At 45.3% G+C, this 26613-nt stretch overlaps 1 long non-coding RNA gene across 1 annotated transcript in view; it reads left to right on the top strand.

Annotated features, from left to right (window-relative positions):
* Positions 1-26613, top strand: part of LOC139276619 (uncharacterized) — a 73707-nt gene that overhangs the window by 14045 nt on the left and 33049 nt on the right. Inside the window, exon 2 of the long non-coding RNA XR_011595961.1 lies at positions 20817-20915. This is a non-coding gene — a long non-coding RNA (uncharacterized lncRNA). The remainder of the gene's footprint in view (positions 1-20816; positions 20916-26613) is intronic.

Genomic DNA, 26613 nt, shown 5'->3' with positions numbered 1-26613 from the left:
GTTTTTGCCCCCAAAATCCTACCCAAAACAATTCCATGTGTTTGTCAGTCATTCTTTCCAGCATCAGTCTTAAATTTGCCTTTTCCTACTCCAGTCAGACCAGTCTTCCTTAGCCACTCAAGAGATTCATGGGATGTTGGCATCGCTGGCATGGCCAGCATTTATTGCCTATCCCTAATTGCTATCAAGAAGGTGATCCACCTTCTTGAACCACTGCAGTCTGTGTGATGAAGGTACTCCCAACAGTGCTGTTAGGGAGTTCCAGGATTTTTACCCAGCAACTATGAAGGAAGACCGATATACTTCCAAGTTAGGATGGTGTGGGACTTGAGGTATTAGTGTTCCCATGCATCTGCTGCCCTTGTCCTTCTAGGTGGTAAAGGTCGAGGGTTTGGGAAGTGCTGCCAAAGAAGCCTTGGCGTGTTCCTGCAGTGCATCTCGTCGATGGTACACATTGCAGCCATGGTATAGCCATGTGTGTCAATCCTAATCATAGCTTCAGATTTTCCAGCAGGAATCGTTGGATAACAACCAGGAGAATGAACCTTAGCTTATTGCAGTCGCAGTGCTAAAATTTCCTGCTTGACCCTAGTGCAGGAACACTGCAGCCAATTATAGCATTCCTGCTGCTGCCTCAAATTATATCAGCCAACTCAGCACAGACCATGGATACCATATGGTCTGAAAAAAAAAGTTGAAAATGGAGTCCCCCGCCCTCGCCAATATATATCAGAGTACCTAAACCTACAGACCCAGGGTTCTACATCTTGGTTCTATTACTAACATTTTTCTCTTGAGTCTCAAGGTGCTGGATGGCCGACTTCTGTTCGTTATAGCCTCGATTTTAACTGCTCCTGCTGGCGGACAGGGGTCCAGTTAAAATAAGACAAGTCAATTACCAATAATACAAAAATAATAATAAAACCAGATGAACCAACCAGCATCAACCTCGGTACCAGCTTCTGACATGACAAAGGTACACTTAGCTCAGTTTTCCTCGCTAACATCTGGGGACTTGTGCCAAAATTGGAAGAGCTGTCCCACAGACTAGTCAAGAAACAGCCTTATATAGACCATATCAACAGAGTCATACCTTTCAGCCAATGACCCATACTCCCCATCACCAGAGGTGGCGTCACAGTGGTATATAGTTAGGAGGGAGTGGCCCTGGGAGTCCTCAACATTGACTCTGAACCCATGAAGGCTCATGGCTTCAGGTCAAGCATGGGCAAGGAAATCTGCTGATTACCAGCTACCACCCTCCTCAGCTAACGAATCAATACTTTTCCATGTTGGACACCACTTGGAAGAAGCATTGAGGGATAAGCTGGGCCATGAGGTTACATTTGGGAACTTCAATGTCCATCACCAAGAATGGCTCAGGAGCTCAACTACTGACCGGCTAGCCGAATCCTGAAGAACATTGCTGCCAGGCTGGGCTGCAGCAGGTGGTGAGAGAACCAACACAAGGGAAAAACCTACTTGATTTCATCCTCACCAATCTACCTGTTGCAGATGCATTTGTCCATGGCAGTATTGGTGGCAGTGACCACCGCACAGTTCTTGTGGAGACAAAGTCCTACCTTCACACAGAGAACATCCTCCACCGTGCTAAATGGGATTTTCAGAACAGATGTAGCAGCTCAAAAGTAGGCATCCATCACTGTGGGCCATCAGCAGAATTGTATTTTGCCACAATCTAACCACGTGGCCCAGCATATCGCTCAGTCTCCCATTACCGTAAAGCCATGCAACTAACCCTGGTTTAACGAGGAGTGTAGAGCATGCCAAGAGCAGCATCAGGCATACCTAAATATGAAGTGCCAACCTGGGGAGCTGCAACACAGGACTACATGCATGCTAAACCGTGATGACAGAGTTAAGCGATCCCACAACCAACAGATCAGATCAAAGCTCTGCAGTCCTGCCACATCCAGTCATGAATGGTGGTGGACAATTAAACAACAAATAGGAAGAGGATGCTCCATGAACATCCCCATCCTTAATGATGGCAGAGCCCACTTTGCAAGTGAAAAAGACAAGGCTAAAATGTTTGCAATCATCTTCAGGCAAAAGTGCCGAGTGAATGATTCATCTCGGTCAGCCTCCACAATCACAGAAGCCAGTCTTGAGCCAATTCTATTCACTCCACGTGATATCAAGAAATGGCTGAGTGCACTCAATACAGTAAAGGCTATGGGCCCCGACAATATCCCAGCTGTCATGCTGAAGACTGTGCTCCAGAACTAGCCACGTCTCTTGCCAAGCTGTTCCAGTACTACACTGGCATCAAGCCGATAATGTGGAAAAATACCCAGGTATTTTGTGCCCACAAAAGGCAGGACAAATCCAATCCAGCCAATTACTGCCCATCAGACTACTCTCAATCCCTAACAAGGAAAGGGAAATCACATTAAATGGTACGACACCGAAAAATGTAGAGGAACAAAGGGATCTTGGAGTGCAAATCCACAGATCCCTAAAGGTAGCAGGCCAGGTAGATAAGGTGGTTAAGAAGGCATACGGAATGCTTGCCTTTGTTAGCCGAGGCATAGAATTCAAGAGCAGGGGGATTATGCTTGAACTGTTTTAACACTAGTTAGGCCACAGCTAGAGAACTGCATGCAGTTCTGGTCACTACATTACAGGAAAGATGTGATTGCACTGGAGCGGGTACAGAGGAAATTTATGAGGATGTTGCCGGGAAGCAGAGAATCTTATCTATGAGGAAAGATTGGATGGGCTGGGTTTGTTTTTCTTGGAACAGAGGAGGCTGAGGGGAGACCTTATTGAGCTGTATAAAATTATGAAGGGCCTAGATAAAGTGGATTGAAAGTACCCATTTCCCTTAGCAGAGGGGGCAAAAACCAAGGGGCATAGATTTAAAGTCATTGGGAGAAGGTTCAGAAGGGATTTGAGGGGAAATTTCTTCCCCAGAGCGTTATGGGGGTCTGGAACTCACTGCCCAATAGGGTGGTAGAGCAGAAACCCTCACCACATTTAAAAAGTACTTGGATGTGCACCTACAGGGCTATGGACCAAGAGCTGGAAAGTGGGATTCGGCTGGATCTCTTAAGCAGTCCCTCGTATCGAGGATGACTTGCTTCCACACCAACACGGAAGGGCATGATATTCCAGTCCCGAACTCCATATTGAAGGGTGGATGATGCCTGTGCGTGGATTTTTTATTAACGTATAGTGGCCGTTGCACACCAGCCACCACATGGGCTTGACAGAGCTAGGTCTTAGTCCAGCGGCAAGGATTAACTAAGACGACTGGAGACCAGCTCTGCTGCATGGACCTAGTATGCACATACAATCGCACTGTTGGCTGGCCCGTCCTGCCCCTGGGCCCTCGCCAGTTCTGGGCCCTGAACTCACGCCTATCCTGGACCCCGATCACGCCGCTCTACAATCTCTCGCCGCTCCTTCGCCCTGACCTCGGCACTCCTCTGCTGCTTGCCGCCTCTCCTGCTGTATCTACCTGCGCTCTAATCAGCGATCTGGATTTTGGTGACGACCAATCCAGTCGCCTTCCAAGTAGTCATCCTCCCGAACTGGCTCACTCTGTACCTTGTAGTGGTATGACGCCGCACCTTTTATGGCTTTTTATCTCCAAAAGAGGAAAGGTTAGATAGCTCTTTGTTGGCTGGCACGGATACGATGGGCCGAAATAGCCTCCTTCCATGCTGTAACTTTCTATGGTTCTATGATTCAATCATCAGCAAAGTAATGGAAGGGGTCGTCAACAGTGCTATCAAGTGGCACATACGAACAACCTGCTCACCGTTGCTCAGGTTGGGTTCTGCCAGGATCACTCGGCTCCAGGCCTCATTACAGTCTTGATCCAAAGAGGGCCAAAAGAGCTGTATTCCCGATGTGAGGGAGTGTGACTGTCCTTGACATCAAGGCAGCATTTTATCGAGTGTGACATCAAGGAGTCCCAGAAAAATTGAAGTCAAAGGGAGGGGGAACTGGCTGGAGTCATACCTTGCACAAAGGAAGATGGTTGTGGTTGTTGGAAGCCCCAGTACATCGCTGCAGAATTTCCTCAAGGCAGTGTCCTAGGCCCAACCATCAATGACCTTCCCTCCATCAGAAGTGTGGATGTTCGCTCCACAGAAAATGAAGCAGTCCTTGCATGCAGCAAGATCTGGACGACATTCAGACTTGAGCTGCTAGGTGGCAAGTAACATTCGCGCCACCCAAGTACCAGGCAAGGACTATCTCGAACAAGAGAGTCAAACTTCCCTCCACCCCCCCCACCACCCACCCACCCCCACCAGCAACATCTTGGGGGGATGTCACCATTGACCAGAAACTAAACCAGATCAACCACATAAATACTGTGGCTACAAGAGTGGTCAGAGGCTGGGTATTTTGCGGCAAGTGCACCACCTCCCAAAGCCTTTCCACCATCTACAATACTTCACCTACCTGGATGAGTGCAGCTCTAACGACACTCGAGAAGCTTGAGACATAAGAAATAGGAGCAAGGGTAGGCCATTTGGCCCCTCGAGCCTGCTCCGCCATTTAATAAGATCATGGCTGATCTGATCATGAATTCAACTCCACTTCCCTGCCCGCTCCCCATAACCCTTTATTCCCTTATCGCTCAAAAATCTGTCTATCTCCGCCTTAAATATATTCAATGACATGGCCTCCACAGCTCTTTGGGGCAGAGAATTCCACAGATTTACAAACCTCACATAAGAAATTCCTCCTCATCTCAGTTTTAAATGGGCAGCCACTTATTCTCAGATTATGTCCCCTAGTTTTAGTTTCACCTATGAGTAGAAAAATCCTCTCTGCATCCACCTTGTCGAGCCCCCTCATCTTGTATGTTTAGATAAGATCACCTCTCATTCTTCTGAGCTCCAATGTGTATAAGCTCAACCTGTCCAGAATCAACCTAGTGAACCTTCTCTAAACTGCCTCCAATGCAAGTATATCCTTTAAGTAACGAGACCAAAACTGTACACAGTACTCGAGGTGTGGCCTCACTAATACCTTGTACAAAAAAAAAAGGCCTCAACCTGCGAGAAACCATCAGCGGCAGGTCGGGACCATAAAAGGAGCGGTGTGCGGCCCAGGGAGCAGCGTGGAGGGAGGCCACTACAAGGTACAGTGTGAGCTGGCGCGAGTTCGGGGCCAGGGGCAGCACGGCCCAGCCCCACACTGCGATATGTGTGCGCACGAGGTCCATGCAGCAGAGCTGGTCTCCAATTGTCTCGGGTAATCCTTGCCACTGGACCAAGACCTAGCTCTATCAAGCCCACCACACGTTAAAAAAATCCACGCACAGGCATCTTCCACCCTTGATGTAGTTCGGGTTCTTCATTCGAAACACCTGTGAACTCATCCTTTTTTTTGGCGTGGAAGCAGGTCATCCTCATTTCGAGGGACTGCCGATGATGATGATGACCCTGCACAGTTGTAGCAGGATTGCTCTGCTTTTATACTCTATCCCCTTGCAATAAAGGCCATCATTCCATTTGCCTTCCTGATTACTTGCTGTACCTGCATACTAACTTTTTGTGTTTCATGCACAAGGACCCCAGGTCCCTCTGTACTGCAGCACTTTGCAATTTTTCTCCATTTAAAAAAATAATTTGCTTTTCTATTCTTTCTGCCAAAGTGGATAACCTCACATTTTCCCACATTATACTCCATCTGCCAACTTTTTGACCACTTAGCAGATTTTTGTGTATCCTCCTCACAATTTGCTTTCCCACCCATCTTTGTATTATCAGCAAACTTGGCTACATTACACTCGGTCCCTTCATCCAAGTTATTAATGTAGATTGTAAATAGTTGATGCCCCAGCACCGATCCCTGCTGCACCCCACTAATTACTGTTTGCCAACCGGAAAATTACCCATTTATCCCGACACTGTTTTCTGGTTGTTAGCCAATCCTCTATCCATGCTAATATATTACCTCCCAACCCTGTAAACTTTTATCTTGTGCAGTAACCTTTTATGTGGCACCTTATCGAATGCCTTCTGAAAATGCAAATACACCACATCCACTGGTTCCCCTTTATCCACCCTGCATGTTACATCCTCAAAAGAATTATAGCAAATTTGTCAAACATGATTTCCCTTTCATAAAACCATGCTGATTCTGCTTGATTGAATTAGGCTTTAAAAAAAATATGCTGCTACTGCTTCTTTAATAATGGATTCCAGCATTTTCCCAACTACAGACGTTAGGCTAACTGGTCTGTAGTTTCCTGCTTTCTGTCTGCCTCCTTTTTAAAAAGAAAAACAGGGCGTTAGATTTGCTGTTTTCCAATCCACTGGGACCTCTCCAGAATCCAAGGAATTTTGCTAAATTACAACCAATGCATCCACTATCTCTGCAGCCACTTCTTTTAAGACCCGAGGATGCAAGCCATCAAGTCCAGGGGACTTGTCCGCCTTTAGTCCCATTATTTTACCGAGTACTACTTCTTTCGTGATAGTGATAGTATTGTTCCTCCCGCCCTTTAGTCCCTTAATTATCCACTATTGGGATGTTTTTAGTGTCTTCTACCGTGAAGACCGATACAAAATACTTGTTCAAAGTCTCTGCCATTTCTCTGTTCCCCATTATTAATTCTCCAGTCTCATCCTCTAAGAGACCTCCATTTACTTTAGCCACTCTTTTCCTTTTTATATACACCTGTAGAAACTCTTCATCTCTTTTTATATTTAGAAGCTTGAGACCATCCAGGATAAAGCAGCCCGCTCGTTTGGCACCTTAAACATTTACTTGTCGCGCACTGCGGCTGCAGTATGTACCATTTACAAAATGCACTGCAGCAACTCGCCAAGACTTCTTCAACAGCACCTCCCAAACCCGCAACCTCTACCACTTAGAAGGACAAGGGCATCAGGTGCATGGGAACACAACCACCTCAAAATTCCCCTCCAAGTCACACACCATCCTGACTTGGAAACATATTGCCATTCCTTCATCGTTGATGGTTCAAAATCCTGGAACTCCCTGCCTAACAGCACTATGGGAGTACCTTCACCACGCGGACTACAGTGGTAAGACTGCGGCTCACCACCACCATCTTCTCAAGGGCAATTAGAGATGGGCAAGAAAGGTTAGCTTTGCCAGTAATGCGTACATCCCAGGAGTGAATTAAAGAAAATTGATACTCCAGTGCAACAACTTACATTTATGTAGCACCTTTAACATAATAAAACGTTCCAAGGCACCTCACAGGAGTGTTACCAAAATTTAATGAGCTACATAAAGAGAAATGAGGGTAGATAACCAAAAGCTTGGTCAAAGAGATAGGTTTTAAGGAGCGTCTTAAAAAGGAACGAGGTGGAGAGATTTAGGGAGGGTCTTTCAGAGCTTCGGGACGAGACAGCTGAAGGCTCGGCTGCCAACAGTGGAGCGATGAAAATCGGGGATGCGCAAGAGGCCAGAATTGGGTGGGCGCAGAGATCTCGAATGTTGTAGAGCTGGAGGAGTTGACAGAGGTGCCACCGTTCATGTGCGACACTAAACTGAGACTCCATCTGCCTTTTCAGGTGGACAAGAAATATCCCCTCTCATTATTCAAAAGAGAGCACAAGTTCTTCTGGTGTACTAGCCAATTTTTATCCTTTAGCCAATATACCATTGTAGGCTATCTGATCAATTATGCCATTACAGCTTGTCGGACCTTGCTGTGCGTAAATTGGCTGCGGCCTATGATTACATAAAAAAAATGACAAAATTTCAAAAGTAATGCATTGGCCAGCAAGTGGTGAGGACACAAAAGACACCATCAAAAGGTCTTTATTTCATACAATTGGGCTCAGTAGTCCCACGTTATGAAAGATGGGAGTAAAAAAAAAAGCCGAACTTCCCATTTCTAATAGCCGTCCACTGGTTCCTGCTGTAAAGTGGATAAGCGCACTGACAGGATTGGACTCAGCAGGAATGGCCACTTGGGTAAGCTACAAGAGGATGACTGAACCTGTCAAACTGTACCTCAGCAAGAGTCAGCAACTCCAGGAAAGGAGAGAAAATTGACAGAAAAAAAAAGAAAAATTCACTTGTAAAATGATTTGAATAAACTGTGACGAGGCAAGTTTAAGTCCGTTCTTTTACCAAGCTATTTATTTAGAAGTCACTACAAACCATGCATAGACATTGGCCATTCAGGACAGGTGTGTTGCGATACCTCACTAATTCAGCAGACCCCATTAGTCTGTTCTATTGTTGAGGCACATCTTGAAGATCACACAACATGACTGGAAGGGGAGCAGATAGTTTTCCCAGTATCCTGGACTTCCTCAACCATCACGCAGAACAGTAGCTGGTCATTTAGTCCCATTGCTGCGGTTTCCAATAATGACCATTACATCTGCTTACATTGCAGTTGCTGCATTTCAATGCAATTAATTTTATGTGAAATACTTTCAGATATTTGAGAGCTATGTAAATGCAGGTCTTATTTCCTTTTTGATCTTCCAGCTCAAGGGGCCGTATGGCCTACTCCTGCTCCGAATTTTTATGTTCTTGTTCACTTTTTGCTACTTATCTCATCTGCTGGAAGATGCCATAGCCTCTGTTCGATGGCTCCCTGCATGACCGAACTCGTACCAGCAACTGAACTCCATTAAAAATTCATAGTAATTTTTGCTCAGGACAACAAATATTAGTAATGGGGATTAGACCTCTTCCAATTTCAGATACACAATGTTAGCAACAAGTAATCCCATGTCACGTACAGCAAAGCCAAATGCAGTGTTAACCTCCCTCGATTCTGTCCCAATAATGTGCGTTGGTCTCATCTTCAGCGCCAGTGTGATTTCACCCCCACCCCAACACCTCATACACCAACGACGTGAAGGCTTCTATGAGAATGCTAATTAGTGAATGCCATAGTCTTCAGCCCACACCACAAACTCTATAGCCGAATCACAACTGCGCCTTCATCCCCTTCCACCGTGAGGTTGAACCAGACTGTGATAACTTTCAAGTTCTATTAGATCACAAGCTGAGCTTCCAACCCGAAATCCTCTCCAGTACACAGACCACCTACAGAACATTGGCCATCTCTGCTCTTGCCACAACCTCTCTGCAGCTGAAACCCTCATCCATGCCTTTGTCAACTCTAGACTCGACTATTCCAGTGCTCTCCTGACCGGCCTCCCAGCCTTCATCCTCTTTAAACTTTAGCTCATCCAAAACTCTGAAAACCTCATCTTATCCCACACTAATTCCAGATCACCCATCGCTGACCGACATTGGCTCCCAGCCCCCATATGGCTCAAATTTAAAATTCTCATCCTTGATTTGAAATCCCTTTGTGGCCACTCCCCACCCCATAACTATTGTCAGACTGCTTGTCCAACATCCAGTTCTGGTTGAGCAGAAATTTTCTCCAATTGAATATTGGGAAGACTGAAGCCATTCCCGAGTCACTGACTCCATCCCTCTCCCCAAATTCTGTCTGAGGCTGAAGCAGACTGTTTGCAACCTTGGTGTCATATTTGTCCCTGAAATGAGCTTTCGACCACATATCCACAGCATAACTAATACCGTCTATTTTTACCTCCGTAACATCACCCGTCTCTGCCCTTGCCTCAGCTCATCCACTGCTGAAGCCCTCATCCATGCCTTTGTTACCTCTAAACTTGACTATTCCAACACATTCCTAGCTGGCCTCCCACATTCTACCCTACGTAAATGAGTGATGATCCAAAACTCGGCTGCCAGTGTCCGAACTCGCACCAAGTCCCGCTCATCCATCACCCCTGTGCTCACTGACCTACACTGGCTTCTGGTTAAGTAATGCCTCGATTTCAAAATTCTCATCCGTATTATTAAATCCCGCCCCATCTCTAATCTCCTCCAGCCCCACACCTCCCCCTCTCAGATGTCTGCACACCTCTAATTCTGCCCTCTTGAGCATCCCTGATTATAAATCGCTCAACCATTGGTGACCGTGCCTTCTATTGCCTAGGACCCAAGCTCTGGAAATCCCTGCCTAAACCTCTCCGCCTCGCTTTCCTCCTTCAAGACGCTCCTTGAAACCGACATCTTTGACCAAGCTTGGGTCACCTGCACTAATTTCTACTGATGCGGCTTGGTGTCAAATTTATTATCTCGTAATACTCCTACGAAGCGCCTTGGCACATTTCACTACTTTAAAGACGCTATATAAATTCAAGTTGTTATAATTAACGTCTAGCAGCCCTACAACCCTCGGAAAACTTTCACGTGGACTCTGGCCTCTTGTGCATCCTGCACTCCTCTCACCTCACCATTGATGGCTATGCTTCAATGCCTATCTGCTCATCTTCCAGTCTTGTTATGTGATCTTCAAGATGTGCCTGAACAATGTTTAGGCCCTATGCTTCGCTCCCTGAACTTCTCCACCTCCATCTCCTCCTTTAAGACCCTCCTTAAAGCCCACGTCTTCACTCAAGCTTTTTGTCTCAATTTTTTTTTTTAAACAAACGTACTTATTCATAGGCAGTTCCTCGAAATCGAGGAAGACTTGCTTCCACTCTAAAAATGACTTCTTAGGTGACTGAACAGTCCAATACGGGAATTACAGTCTCCGTCACAGGTGGGACAGTCATTGAAAGAAAGGGTGGGTGGGACTAGTTTGCCGCACGCTCCTTCCGCTGCCTGCGATTGGTTTCTACATGCTCTCGGCGATGAAACTCGAGGTGCTCTCATGGATGCACTTCCTCCACTTCGGGCGGTCTTTGGCCAGGGATTCCCAGGTGTCGGTGGGGATGTTGCATGTTATCAAGGAGGCTTTGAGGGTGTCCTTGAAATGTTTCCTCAGCCCACCTTGGGTTCGCTTGCCATGTAGGAGTTCCGAGTGGAGCGCTTGCTTTGGGAGTCTTGTGTCAGGAATATGAACAATGTGGCCCGCCCAGCAGAGCTGGTCGAGTGTGGTCAGTGTTTCGATGTTGGGGATGTGTTGGCCTGGTCGAGGACGCTAACGTTGATGCGTCTGTCCTCTCAGGGGATTTGGGTACTTAACCGGCAAAAGCAAACACTGCAATGATGGGAGAAGAGTTAGGTTAGGTTTTGAGAACATTTTTGAAGGTTGAGTCATATCACAGTGGAAAGGGTCTAGGGAGAAGATTCCAGAGAGAGTGAGGTCAAGATAACTGAAGACTTGACAGCTGAAGATGGAGCAGGATGGGGCTGAGGATACAAAGAAAGTCAAGAGTTAGAAGAGTGGAGGGCACGTGCAGCTGGAAGAGGTTACAGAGTTGGGGAGGGGGTGAGGCCGTGCAGAAACATGGAGATGAGGAAATGGATTTTGAGTTCGATGTGTTTGGAGATGGGGAACCACCAGGAAAGTTGGACAGGACCAGGGCGATCGCGGAGCAGGTCAAGCTGCATTCAGCGAAGTTTTGGAGGAGTTTGAAGTGGAGCTAGAAAGGCCGGCAAGGTAACTGCTTGTAGGTAACCAAGTTATGAACGAGGGTTTTCACAGGTGGGGTAGTGCCAGTCTAATAGGTGGTTCAGTCAATATTTGTTTCCAGAAACTGAAGCACAGTGAACACTTAAGTGGATGTTAACTCATTCAATGTGTTGGAACGCAGATGATTTTTTGTTTTAAAAAAAAAACTTTGGTGAGGAATGATATTAAAGTAAATAACCGAATGTGACATGGAGGGAAAATATTAAAATAAACTTAGCTTTTCTTTTTACAACCAGCAGCTGCTGCATCACACTGGATATTCTGAGTTAAATGAAAAATGAAAAGATCCATTGATTAAAGCAAAGCAGGAAAAAGGAGCAGGAGTCAGGCTCTGCTGTTCCTAGTGACTGGGAACTGAGCATTCACAGTCTCTACTACAGTTCCTGTTTATGTTGTCGGGCTTATCACACCACCATGACCTTGCAAAAAGTGACGCCCTCCATCATGTGACTGCACAAGCAAGAGGCCAAAAAGAATTTGCTTGGGTTACTTCAGAAGCTCGAGAAAATGCTCCTCACTCACACACATTCTGAGAGGCACACTGCAACTGAATGCCAGATAGGACCAGTATCCGGATAAAAAGAACCACATTTTGTTAAATTCAACTATAAAGCCTATCTGTTGTAATTATTGGGAGATAAAGGTCAGCGGGTGGGGAGGAAAGTCAGGGTTTCCCTTGCTGTGTCAATGAGTTCATAAAAGAGAGTTGTTGAATTTAACACAAAGGTCCAAGGTTTGATCCTGGCCTGTGCTGAGTAAGCTCATTTTAATCAGGACAGGGGAAGGGGGTGCTTCAAAAGTCCACAGGGCCCCTGGGCCGTGAGGGGCAGGGGAGGAAGATAGAAAAATGATCCACTTCTGATCAGCGACACCTGCTGGAAAGTGCCGTGTTGACCTCAGAACGGGATATAGAAACATAGAAACATAGAAAATAGGTGCAGGAGCAGGCCATTCAGCCCTTCTAGCCTGCACCGCCATTCAATGAGTTCATGGCTGAACATGAAACTTCAGTACCCCATTCCTGCTTTCTCGCCATAACCCTTGATCCCCCGAGTAGTAAGGACTTCATCTAACTCCCTTTTGAATATATTTAGTGAATTGGCCTCAACTACTTTCTGTGGTAAAGAATTCCACAGGTTCACCACTCTCTGGGTGAAGAAGTTTCTCCTCATCTCGGTCCTAAATGGCTTACCCCTTATCCTCAGACTGTGACCCCTGCTTCTGGACTTCCCCAACATTGGGAACATTCTTCCTGCATCTAACCTGTCTAAACCCGTCAGAATTTTAAACGTTTCTATGAGGTCCCCTCTCATTCTTCTGAACTCCAGTGAATACAAGCCCAGTTGATCCAGTCTTTCTTGATAGGTCAGTCCCGCCATCCCGGGAATCAGTCTGGTGAACCTTCGCTGCACTCCCTCAATAGCAAGAATGTCCTTCCTCAAGTTAGGAGACCAAAACTGTACACAATACTCCAGGTGTGGCCTCACCAAGGCACTGTACAACTGTAGCAACACCTCCCTGCCCCTGTATTCAAATCCCCTCGCTATGAAGGCCAACATGCCATTTGCTTTCTTAACCGCCTGCTGTACCTGCATGCTAACCTTCAATGACTGATGTACCATGACACCCAGGTCTCGTTGCACCTTCCCTTTTCCTAATCTGTCACCATTCAGATAATAGTCTGTCTCTCTGTTTTTACCACCAAAGTGGATAACCTCACATTTATCCACATTATACTTCATATGGCACATCTGTGATCCCCATTCCCCGCCCAGAGTCAAATAATGTGCCGGCAGTCAAATATTTGCAAGGAAAAATATAGTAGGAGATCCTGAAATATAAAAGTCACAGAACATGCTGGAAACTTATGTTCAAAATTAGTCAGCATCGGAGGAGAAATTTGGAATTCTAGTAATGGTTTTTCACCCACATTACTGGTGACCGACATGTATTCCCTGCACGATGTTACTAGTTTTGTTGAAAATGTCCGAGTCACTCCCCAGTTTTTCTCCTCAGACTGCATTTTTAACAATTGGAACAAAGATTCCACACAACATACAAGGAGAGGAATTTCACAATCCAGTGCCACTGGGAGTGGGAAGGAAAAAAATACTGCTTAACCAAAGCATCAGGCCAGTTTAAAAAAAAGTAAGTGTCCTGGACCGGTGTCGTCATTCTGAAGCTTGGCAACAATGGAGCTCTCAACATTTTATTGTCTTTGTGAATCCATGTTTACAGACCCTGCCTGCATTAATTTCCTAACAAGGCAGCATCCATCTTTGTTACAGCATGTTGGTTCAATTGCTATAAATGTCCACAATGGACAACTTAATTTAACTCTCAATTTGGCTGTGGCCAGTGCAAGGGGGGGCGGGGGTGGTGATCTCGACATGATGCTGTCCTTTGGATGAGAGATTAAACCAAAGCAGTTTGAATAGTGCCACGCATCAAGGAGTGCTTGCAGTGTGCAAAATGGCAGCCACGTTCATCCAAGGGGTGTTGTGAAAAAAGCTGATCACAGCAGAATGATCAACCAGCATAATTCCTGACCTTACAATGGCAGGAAGATCAGTGATCAAGCAGCTTTTTTTTCCATTCTCAGGAGATTGGAGTCACTGACAAGGCTGGCATTTATTGCCTGTTCCTAGGTGATGAGGTGGTGGTTGTTGACCTTTTTGAACCGCTAGTCCGTGTGATATTCTTTGTAGCAGTTTGACACAACGGAATGGTTTGCTCAGCCATTTCAGATGGCAATTAAGAATCAAATTACGTTGTGCAGGACTGTCACAAAGTCCAGACCAGGTAAGGACAGCCGGTTTCCTTCCCTAAATGGAAGATGGTTGGGCAGAGAATACATCCCCAAGGAACTCCAATGCTTTTCTGTGGCAGTGATGACTGGCCTCCGACAAGCTCAACCATCTTTTGTGTTAGATGCGATTCCAGTCACTGGATGGTTTTCCCGTGAACCTCAGTTTTGCCAGAGCTGCATGCTGGCATTCTCCGTCAAATGCTGCCATAATGTCGAGGGCAAGCCTCTCCTCTGGCATTCAACTCGTGTCCATTTTTGAATCAAATAAGGTGCTGATATCTGGAGCCGCTTCACCTGGTGCATGCAATTGGGAGGTGTTGCTTGATGGCACGATTGATCATTCACCAGCTGACACTCACTGTCTCAGCTCATAGATGGAGAATGGCCAGTTGAGCATGGTCAGCACCTGCGGAACTGCATCCCTGTAATAGTCAATTCCCCTCCCTCTCCCCAACCTTCTAATCTCGAAGCACAAACCAAGTTTATGCAATCTTTCCTCGTAATTTAACATGATCTGCCCTGGAGCATTTTAAAATGAAGCATTTCGGACAGCATCATAAGCCAGAAGGGGAGCTTCGTTTCTGGAGGGTATATACGAACTCAAAAGATTAATCTCCAGATTTACACCTTTTATTTTCTTTAACAGACACTACAAACAAGGTTAACGCAATGTTTTGTCAGCTTCAGGTGCACATTTCTACCACCGCAACACTCCCAAACAAATCGACTTCTTAAGTACCGACAGCAACACAGTCCCAATTCACTCGTGAGTCTTTCCACTTATCAGTCAGCTACCTGGCCCACTAAGTACACAGAAATAGTCTCTCATATCCGTGGGCTTGTGATATGACTCCAAACAGCAGCACTGTGCAAATCAAAACACTAACCGGCTCGACGCCCATATTCTGCTTGGCTACTTCCTATTGCTCGACTTTAAAAATAAATGTCCTTCCATTTCTACTTGCCTCACCCCCATCATCACATATGTTGTGTGTATTGTACAGTCTTTATTTTGTTTGATTTTTCTCACTATGCCTCCTATGGTCACACATGAATGTTACTTCAGTCATTTAATCCTCTATCTTCCACTGAAGCACTTGACTGCGTGCATTTTTTCTGGTTCCCCTTCAGGTGCAGTTATATAGCACCTGTCACAACAACAGAATGTTCCAAAGCTCGAGACAACCAATGAAGTACTTTTTAAAAAGTATATTCACTTGTAATGCAAGAAGCGCAACAACAATTTGCACACAGCAAAGTTCCATAAACAGCAATGAAATAATCTCAATCTGTTTTACTGCTGTTGCTTGAGGAATAAATATTGGCCAGAACTCCCAGTTCTGCTTTGAATAATGCTGTGGGATCTTTTACGTTGACCTGGGAGGGAAGACAGGGCCTTGGTTCATTCAAAAAAATGGCACCTCTGACAGTGCAACATTCCCTCAGTACTGCACTGGTGTCAGCTTAGATAAATGCTAAAGAGCGTAACTGCAACCCACAACTTTCTGATTCAGAGGCAAGAGTGCTACCAACTGAGACAAGGAACGACAGTGTTCTCGCTCAGGCCAACATCCCCAGCATCGAAGCACTGACCCCGCTTGACCAGCTCCATTGGGCGGGCCACATCGTTCGCATGCCTGACACGACACTCCTTAAGCAAGCGCTCTACTTGGAACTCCTACACGGCAAGCGAGCCTCAGGTGGGCAGAGGAAATGTTTCAAGGACACCCTCAAAGCCTCCTTGATAAAGTGCAACATCTCCACTGGCACCTGGGAATCCCTGGCCCAAGACCACCCAAAATGGAGGAAGAGCATCCGGGAGGGCGCTGAGCACCTCGAGTCTCGACACCAAAAGCATGCAGAAATCAAGCGCAGACAGCGAAAGGAGCGTGCGGCAAACCATGCTCCCCACCCACCCTATCCTTCAACCACTATCTGCCCCACCTGTGACAGAGACTATAATTCCCGTATTGGATTGTGCAGTCACCTGAGAACTCACTAAGAGTGGAAGCAAGTCTTCCTCGATTTCGAGGGACTGCCTATGATGATGGTCGACAGCACCACCCAGTGGAGAGACAAAGGCTGCATCTTACATTTTGGTGACATCAGGAGCTTCTCTCCCTCCATCCCCAATGGAGCAGCGAGTTTATTCAGTGAGGAGCTCAGTCCAGGAAGATCACAGGATCCAACCTTGGTCTCTGATCAGTTAAATGTTCTTAACTGAAGCACTGTTGCTGGCTTTTGAGGCAGGGGAAATCAGGGTTTCCCCCTCAGGAAACGTGATCCTTGTTCGTTCTCAGGATGTGGGCAGCACTGGCAATGCTGACATTTATTACCCCCATCCCAAATTGCCCTGATTTGATACAGTTGGTGTGGGACTGGAATCATAAATAAGCCAGACTAGGTAAGGATGACCGGTTTCTTTCCCCAAAAGGTTATTGATGCATTAGTTGGGGTTTACGACAATCAGATTTTATTAACTTTTTATTTCCAGATTTATTTTTTTCAACTGAATTCACATTCTTAAACTGTGCGATTTAACCTCATGTTCTCTGGATTACTAGTCCAGTAACATAAGCCCTACACGAACATACACAAGCTCTTTGGGTGGCACCAAAGTCATCTGCACTCGTGAGATAACTTGCATACAGTCACAATCGGGACTCACCTACGAGAGTCAGTGAGCTGCTGGAGAGTGATTGGCAGCTGTCCAACCATAAGTCACTGTTACAAGATAGCATGTTGGAAACTTAGCAAAAAATAGAAATTAAAATGTTGTTATACTCAGTGTCTGGCAGGAATTTGAGAGTCAGTGCAAGATCAAGCAAAATAAATTGTTCCGTTTACAACTTTTCATTGGCCCCACCCCTCAGTTTACTACAATTCTCTCAAAATGCTTCCAGAAAATATTTTATGCATCACTTAACCTTCTCAATAACTTAAATTTCCTGTGTCCAAAATACAGGCTTTACCAAAATCTATTAAAAAGTTACATTTTTCACAAGAACATGATTAAATTTGCTTTTGTATCTTTTAATGGCTTCACTGAAGTTTTTACTCAAAGGCCTCAACCTCCTAAAAGCCTGAGCCTGGAATTGATATTTTTTCATAAGGGCTGTGACTTGGAGGTAAAATTTGCACCTATTTTAATTGGATCAAGAGAGTGGCATAGAGTTGCCCAGTGTCACTGGACAAAAATCAGCCCAAGTGTCCCCTCAATCTGAGACGCGCCCCCACAAATAAAATATTCTAACTCAAGGTCCAACCAAAGTGAAAGAAGCTTAAAATCAAACTAAATGAAGATCTCACTGTCGTAACTGAGTACACAGATAAATGCCCGCGGGCCTCAAATATACTGGTGACACCCCATGGTCCACGTGGATTGTGCACTTTATATATTTTGTGCATATTTTAGCTATTCGGAGGGGAGATTTAATTGAGCTGTAAAAATTACAGAGCGACTCCTGCCAATGAACTAGAAGCGGCACCCGTCAGGTCCCAAATTTAAAATATAATGTTCACCACAACAGACTGAGGATCTGAGAAGTGTTGAAGCACATCATTAATAAAGTTTCATTAATGTTACTGGTGATTTTAAGAACCGTTGTCTCAAAGGACAAACAATAACTTTTAGAAATAGTTATAATTTTATTTAAAATTATCAGTTTAACACTTCTAACAGAATTCTCTAAATCAGTTTCTTTATTCCTTATTTTGGAAAGTCCGGCGACAACAAATAAAAGAAAAGCACTGGAACTATGCATGCACAACTACTTCCGGTTCGTTGGCAGCAGTCGTGTTCCTAAAATTATGAGGGGCCCAGATCGAGTGGGTAAGAAGCACCTATTTTGCTTAACAGAGGTAAAGAACCAGGGGGCATAGATATAAAGTAATTGGTAGAAGGACTCGAGGGGAGTCGAGGAGAACTTGTTTCACCCAGAGGGTGGTGGAGGTCTGGAACTCACTGCTTGAAAAGGGTGGTAGAGGCAGACATCCGAGTCACATTTAAAAAGTACTTGGATATGCACTTGAAGTGCCGTAACCTGCAAGGCTATGGGCCAAGTGCTGGAAAGTGGGATTAGGCTGCATCATCATCATCATAGGCAGTCCCTTGGAATCGAGGAAGACTTGCTTCCACTCTCAGAATGAGTCCTGAGGTGGCTGAACAATCCAATAAGAGAACCACAGTCCCTGTCACAGGTGGGACAGATAGTCGTTGAGGGAAGGGGTGGGTGGGACTGGTTTGCCGCACGCTCTTTCCACTGCCTGCGCTTTTTTTGTTTGTTGTCGTCAGATTTTCCAAAATAAGGAATAAAGAAACGGATTTCGAGAATTCTGTTCAAATCACAGATAGATAAATTTTTAACCAATAAGGGAATTAAGGGGTATGGGGAGCGGGCGGGTAAGTGGAGCTGAGTCCACGGCCAGATCAGCCATGATCTTTTTGAATGGCGGAGCAGGCTCGAGGGGCTAGATGGCCTACTCCTGTTCCAAATTCTTATGTTCTTATGAATTCTGTTAGAAGTGTTAGAAGGCTGCACAGCTCTATTTCAGCTGGCCAAGACACGATGGGCTGAATGGCCTCCTTCTGTGACGATGCAATCTGAAGATGTGCAGTGCATCTGTGTAGGATACAGCAACATAATTGTTACATTATTGGACTATCAGCAAAAATGACCATGAATCTCTTGGGTTGGCATACAAACTCAATTGGTTCACAAATGTCCCTTAAGGGAAGGAAACACGCCATTCTTGCCCCATCTAGCCTATGTGACTCCCATCCCACATCAGTGTGGTTGATTCTTAACTGCACTCTGAAGTGCCCTAGCAAGCCAATCATTTGTATCAAACCACTATCAATAATTCTATAAGGAGGCCCAGCACCAATTTCTCGGGCAATAAATGACAGTCTTGCCAGTGAGGCCCATAACCCAAGAATGAATTTTTAAAAATCTAATTCTTCCAGGATGTGTCAATACCAGTCAGCTGTCCTGAGGATTTTTTTTTTCTTGAAATCTAGTAGTTTCTGCTCAAAAGGTTTTTCAGAGTTATTTCAAGAGAAGCAAGAGAACAAAATTCAAAAGTTTTCCCCGAGGTAAAATTCATCTCAAAACATTTATTTTTCAAAAAAAAGGTCACTTTGCATGGCTGAGAGAAACAAATGGCAGTGCCTGTTGTAATCTGGGATGAAGGGTGAATGTCTCTCTTTAGAAACATAGAAATTTACAGTGCAGAAGGAGGCCATTTCGGCCCATCGTGTCCGCGCCGGCTGACAAAAAGCCACACGGTCCTCGGTCAGCAGCCCTGAAGGTTACATATAAACCTATGAACAATGAACAACAGCGGACAGGTAAAGAGCAACCGGCCCAACCAGTCTGTCCTACATAATTGCGATACCCCATGTATCGCAACATTTTGCACTCCACCCCACCGGGAGCCATGTCAGCTCTGGGAGAGGCAAAAAAAAAAGAGATGAAAACTCAGGATAATTGGGGAAAATATCTGGGAAAATTCCTTTCCGAACCATCCAGGCAATCAAAACTAGTCCAGGAGATCACTCTGGCCGTATTAGATTCCATGATGTATTTTTCATCATGTCTGCGCCAGCCAACAAGGTTATCCAGTCTAATCCCACTTACCAGCTCCAGGTCCATAACCCTGCAGGTTATGGCACTTCAATTGCCCATCCAAGCACCTTTTAAATGTGGTGAGGGTTTCTGCCTTCACCACCCTTCCAGACCTCCAGAACCCTCTGCATGAAGAAGCTCCCCCCTCAAAACCTTCCACCAACCACCTTAAACCTATGCCCCCTTGTAATTGGCCCCTCCACCAAAGGAAATAGGCCCTTTCTATCCATTTTCCCCAGGCCCCTCAAATTTTATACACCTCAATGAGGTTTCCCCTCAGCCTCCTTTGTTCCAAGAAGAACAAACCCAGCCTATCCAATCTGTTCTCATAGCGAAGATTCTCCATTCCAGGCAGCATCCAAGTAAATCTCCTCTGTACCCTCTCGAGTGCAATCACGTTCTTCCTACAATATGGCGACCAGAACTGCACGCAGTATTCCAGCTGTGGCCTAACCAGTGCATTATACATTTTAATCATAACCTCCCTGCTCTTGTATTCTGTGCCTCGGCCAATAAAGGCAAGCATTCCGAGTGCCTTATCCACCTGGCCTGCTACTTTCAGGGATCTGTGGACAAGCACGCCAAGGTCCCTTTGTTCATCTACACTATTAAGTGGCCTATCGCTTAATATGTATACCCTTTCTTTATTAGCCCTCCCCAAGTGCATTACCTCACACCTCTCTGAATTAAATTCTATTTGCCACTTTTCTGCCCACTTGACCAGTAGATGGATATCCTCCTGCAGTCCATGACTTTCCTCTTCATTATCAACCACACAGCCAATTTTAGTGTCTTCTGCAAACTTCTTAATCATACTCCCTATATTCAAATCTAGATAATTGATGTGTACCACAAAAAATGTTAGGTAATGTTATTTAAATTTTAAGAAGTTGCATTTTGAAGCCAATCAATTACCCAAGATGTGTTTTGTTGACAGATTCGTAAAGATCAATGCTAAAGGCTTGCACCCGAGTCGGAGATGTTACTTTCCAACATCTATGAGGTGGTATAGTGGAAAGAGAGAAACAAAGAAAAGGTAGACAAACAGTTTCCTTCTTCATTCGAATCTTTAAAATTACATTAACAGTGTCAGCTGTAGTTCAGTTGGTAGCACCCTCGCCTCAGAGTCGTGGGTGTGGGTTCAAGTCCCACTCCAGAGACTTGAGCTCAAAAATCCAGGCTGACACTCGAATGCAATGCTGAGGGAGTGCTGCACTGTTAGAGGTGCCGTCTTTCATACGAGATGTTAAACCGAGGCCCCATCTGCACTAGATCCTATGGCACTATTCCGAAGAAGAGCAGGGGAGCTCTCCACTATGCCCGAGCTAATATTTATCCCTCAATCAACATTATTAAAATCGATTATCTGGTCATCATCACATTGCTGTTTGTGGACGCTTGCTGTGCGCAAATTGGCTACTACGTTTCCTACATTACAACAGTGACTACACTTCAAATAAAAAGTACTTAATTGGCTGTAAAGCGTTTTGGGACCTCCAGTGGTCGTGAAAGACGCTATATATTCTTTTTCTTTTCAAAAGGAAGTTGAAATTCGAATGTATTCAAAGTCTTGATGGGAAACAGAGAGGACCACAGGGCAGGAGGGGAAGCAGAGGGTGCCTCTGGCATCCTGCCACCTGATCGTAAGGGATGCAAGTGAGAATAAGGGAATAGCTGGAGGGTTAGAGCAAGGTGAGCAACAGGGAAGGATAAAGGAGTCAAAAAGGTGAGGCAGTCATGGAAGTGAGGATGTGATAGGAGGGGCAATGGATAATGGAAAGGTAAAGGAGTAACTGCCCACCACTCTTACATCATCCTGGAGATGAACGATAACCCCTCGCCTCCTTCCTCCAACTACCTCAAACCTCTCTTCCCAGCCTCCTCCACCCTCAATTCTAACAAACAAGGAGCTCATGGATTCCTTTGTTTTTAAGTTTGGGGCAAACTCTTCAGCTGCCTCTATGCCTTCCCCTTGACCAACAGCTCGGCAACCCCCACCCTTGCTTTGAACTCCAGCTTTCTCCATTCTCCCACTCCCCCATTCTCTTGGCGAGCTCATGTCATCCACGAGGCCCACCTCCTGCTCCCTTAACTCCAATACCACAAATATGACTTCCCAACTTCCCTTGCTGGCCGTCATTGTTAAATGGTTCCCTCTCTCCAGACACTGTCCAACTTCTTTTGAAAACTATTTAACCTTCCCTTCAAGAAACACACCCATGACCTCTCTGTCCTTGCAAACTGGCAGCCCAAATCCAACCACCCTTTCCAAAGTCCTTGAAAGTATTGTTACATCGGATATACAGCAGAGAAACAGGCCATTCGACCCAACAGTCTATGCTGGCGTTTATGCTCCACTCGAGCCTCCTCCAGTCTTTCCTCATCTAAATGCATCAGTGTAATCCTCTATTCCCTTCTCCTTCCCACCTCCCCTTAAATGCATCTATACAATTTGCTTCAACCACTCCCTGTGGTAACTAGTTCCATATTCTCACCATTCTTTGGGTAAAGAAGTTTCTTCTGAATTCTCCATTGGATTTCTTGGTGACTATCTTATATTGATGGTCTCGAGTTATGCTCTTCCCCACAAGTGGAAACATTCTCTCTATATCCACACTCTCAAAACCTTTCATAATTTTAAAGACTTCTATTAGGTCATCCCTTGGCCTTTTTCAAGAGAAAAGAGACCCAGCCTGTTCATCCTTTCCGGATATCTATACCCTCGCATTTCTGGTATCATCCTTGTAAGTCTTCTCTGCACCCTCTCCAGTGCCTCTATATCCTTTATATAGTACGGCAACCAGAACTGCACACAGTACTCCAAGCGTGGTCTAACTAAGGTCCAATACAGGTTTCACATAACTTCCCTACTTTTCAATTTTGTCCCTCTCGAAATAAACCAGAGTGCTTGGTTTGCTTTTTTATGGCCTTGCCAACCTGTGGCGCAACTTTTAATGATTGGAGTACAAGATCCCTTTTTTCCCCACTACCCCACCTAGACTTGCACCTTCCAAGTAATAAGTGACCTCCTTATTCTTCCTACCAAAATATACTACCTCACATTTATCAGAGTTAAACTTCATTTGCCAATTATTTACCCATTCTGCAAGTTTATTAATGTCCTCCTGTATTTTGTTGCAGTCCTCCTCAGTATCGACTATTCCCACCCCCACTCCCCCCCCGCCCAATTTGGTGTCACCCGCAAATTTAGAATGTGTTTTTTTGATTCCAAAGTCGAAATCGTTAATGTAAATTGCGAATAGCAATGATCCCAGCACTGATCCTTGTGGAACACCACTACCCACCTTCTGCCAATGTGAATAGCTACCCTTTGCTCCCGCTCTCTGCTTTGTCTCGAAGCCAGCTAGCGATCCATTCTGCTACTTGTCCCCTGACTCCGCATTCTCTGACCTTGTTCATCAGTCTATTATGGGGTACCTTATCGAAGGCCTTTTGAAAATCTAGATAAATTACATTTACTGCATCACCATTGTTTACTCTCAATTACCTCTTCAAAAAATTAATTAAGGTTGGTCAAGCAAGATTTTCTCTTTACCTCCAAAATCTGTGCCCATCTTGCCTGCCACTTTCTATTTGAATCCCTATCATCAGTTTTACATCCCTACAAGAGCACCAAAGCAGCACGAACCAAAGTTACAAATTATATTTTCTGTGACCGTGGTGCATTATCCCTCCTTAGCCTTTCTCCTGTCTTGGACAGGTCAAGCACGCCATCATCCTCCAATGCCTCTCCTCTGCTGTGCAGCACAGTGGAACCGCTCTTGTTTCGTTCCATTCTTGCATATCCAATCGTAGCCAGAGCACCTCGACCTATGGCTTCTCTTCTCACCCTCATCTCTTTAGGAGTATCTCAAAGATCCATCATTGCCCTCTTCTACACACTCCTCCTTGATGACATCACCTGCTGAGAAGTCAACTTTCAAATGTGTGATGACAACATCTAACTCTACCTCTCAATCAATGTTCCCTGGGGCACAGGTCATTCAAAATATTGCACATGTATGTTTTCTCGAATTGAAAAGCCAGCAAGCTGGCTGCACAGGGTCCCTGGAGCACTGCGCAGCTTACAAGGAACAATGCTCCCAACCATCCTTCCTGACCCAGCCACTATCTCTGTGCTTGTCTGATATCCAGTCTCGCATGAGCCTCGATTGCCTCCAGCTAAGCACTGGGCTTTGGCCACGAATTGTACCCTCTGCCCCATCATCTCAGACTCAAGACTGTTCAGAACCTCAGTGTCCTATTCGATCCTGAGTAGAACATCCGGTCCCATATCCTCTCCATCATAAAACTGCCTATTTCTACCTCCGGAACGTTGCCCTAACTCAGTCCATCTGCCGCTCAAACAGTCATCCATGCCTTTGTCACATTCCAGACTCAACAATGCCGATAAACTCCTCGCTGGTTTCCCTAAACTTTAGTTCACGAGAAACTCTACTGCCTGTTTTCTCTGCATTAAGTCCCACTCTCACATTAACCCTTCTCCTCACTCACCCTACATTGGCTCCCAGTCCCCCAAAATTAAAATTTCCAATCTGTATGTTTAAAACCATGCATGGCCTCACCAGTCCCCATCTCTAACCTCCTCCAGCCCTTTAACCCAATCCATACTCACCGTTCCTCTAACTTTGGTCTCTTGTGCTTCACCTCTTTCCATTTGCGCCACCATTGGCAGCTATACCTGCAGCTGCCTCACGCTCTGGAATTTGCTTCCCAAGCCTTTCCCTGCCTCTCTCTGCTCCTTTAAGGCACTCCTTAAAACCCACTTCGACCAAGCTTTTGGCCACTTCCAGCCCCCCTCTTTTCGCTTAGCATCCACTTGTTTCTTTGTACCCCTGAAGTGTCTTGGGGCTTTTCTTTTACATTAAAAGGCCAATATATAAATGTAAGTTGTTTTTGGAGGGGAGCCGCTGATGGGCATATTTTCCCCCACAACAAATGCAGCCTGCAGCTGTCAGTGGATTCTTCCGCTGCTGCACTACATTCAACCACCTTCCAATCAAAAGGAAAAAGAGCAGAAAGAGAGAGGTAGAGCAAAACAAGACAAGGCAGAGAAACTGCAACATGAAGATGGCAGAAGATAAGTCAGAGAAAATCCATAGTCTCCCACTTGCTGTGTGCAACGCAACAGGAGATAGACTAGTAACCTTCTGAAAATTTTACATCTGCGCACAATTGTTAAAATGGAAATATGTCCACTTTTCGGGAAACTGCCTATCTAAGTTGGCATGCAGGTACAGCAGGCGGTGAAGGTGGCAAATGGCATGTTGGCCTTCAAAGCGAGAGGATTTGAGTATAGGAGCAGGGAGGTCTTACTGCAGTTGTGCAGGGCCTTGGTGAGGCCACACCTTGAATATTATGCACAGTTTTGGTCTCCTAATCTGAGGAAGGACATTCTTGCTATTGAGGGAGTGCTGCGAAGGTTCACCAGACTGATTCCCGGGATGACAGGACTGACATATGAAGAAAGACTGGATCGACTAGGCTTATATTCACTGGAATTTAGAAGAATGAGAGGAGATCTCATAGAAACATAAAATTCTAACAGGACTGGACAGGTTAGATGCAGGAAGAATGTTCCCGATGTTGGGAATGTCCAGAACCAGGGGTTACAGTCTAAGGATAAGGAGTAAGCCATTTAGGACCGAGATGAGGAGAAACTTCTTCACTCAGAGAATTGTGAACCTGTGGAATTCTCTACCACAGAAAGTTGTTGAGGCCAGTTCATTAGATCTATTCAAAAGGGAGTTTGATGTGGCCCTTACGGCAAAAGGGATCAGGGGGTATGGAGAGAAAGCAGGAACGGGGTACTGAAGTTGCCTGATCAGCCATGATCATACTGAATGGTGGTGCAGGCTCGAAGAGCCGAATGGCCGACTCCTGCACCTATTTTCTCTGTTTCTAAACTGGTCACATTGGAATTACACACTCCTGCCAGTGGAGGTGCTGCAGCATGACAAGGTTACATAGTTTTTGTTTAAAATTTGGGTATAGGAGCTTACAAGAACATAAAAACACAAGAATTAGGAGCATGAGTAGGCCATACGGCCCCTCAAGCCTGCTCCACCATTCAATATTATGGTTGATCTTCGATCCCAACTCCACTTTCCTGCCCTATCCTTATATCCCTTGATTCCTCTCTCGTCCAAACATATTATCTATTTCAGCCTTGAATATACAATACCCTTCAGGGAAGAGAATTCCAGAGATTCGCAACTCTGAGTGAAGAAATTCCTCCTCATCTCAGTCCTAAATGGCGTACTCCTTGTCCTTTTCTTAAAATTCGCTCCTGGGATGTGGACATTGCTGGCAAGGCCAGCATTTATTGCTTATCCAGCATCTATTTGTTATCCTGAGACTATGCCCCCTGTTTCTAGACTCTCCAGCCAGGGAAACAACCTCTCAACATCTACCCTGTTAATCCCCCTCAGAATCTTGTATGTTTCAATGGGATCATCTCTCATTCTTTTAAACTTCAGAGAGTATTGGCCCAATCTGCTCAATCTCTCCTCATAGGACAACCCTCTCATCCCAGGGATCAATCAAGTGAACCTTTGTTGCATCGCCTCTAAGGCAAGTATATCCTCAGATAAGGAGATTAAAACTGCACAATACTCCAAGTGTGATCTCACCAAAGCATTTAACCTGTCTATATCCCTTTGCAGCTCTTCGGGTTAATAATTCACAAACCTTGCGCCTGTTTTTTTGGCGAT

Source organism: Pristiophorus japonicus, chromosome 1 (genome assembly GCF_044704955.1).
Source record: "Pristiophorus japonicus isolate sPriJap1 chromosome 1, sPriJap1.hap1, whole genome shotgun sequence".
Classification (NCBI taxonomy): Eukaryota; Metazoa; Chordata; class Chondrichthyes; family Pristiophoridae; genus Pristiophorus; species Pristiophorus japonicus.
The sequence above is the reverse complement of the archived record's forward strand: the minus strand, read 5'-3'. Positions and strand labels throughout refer to the sequence as shown.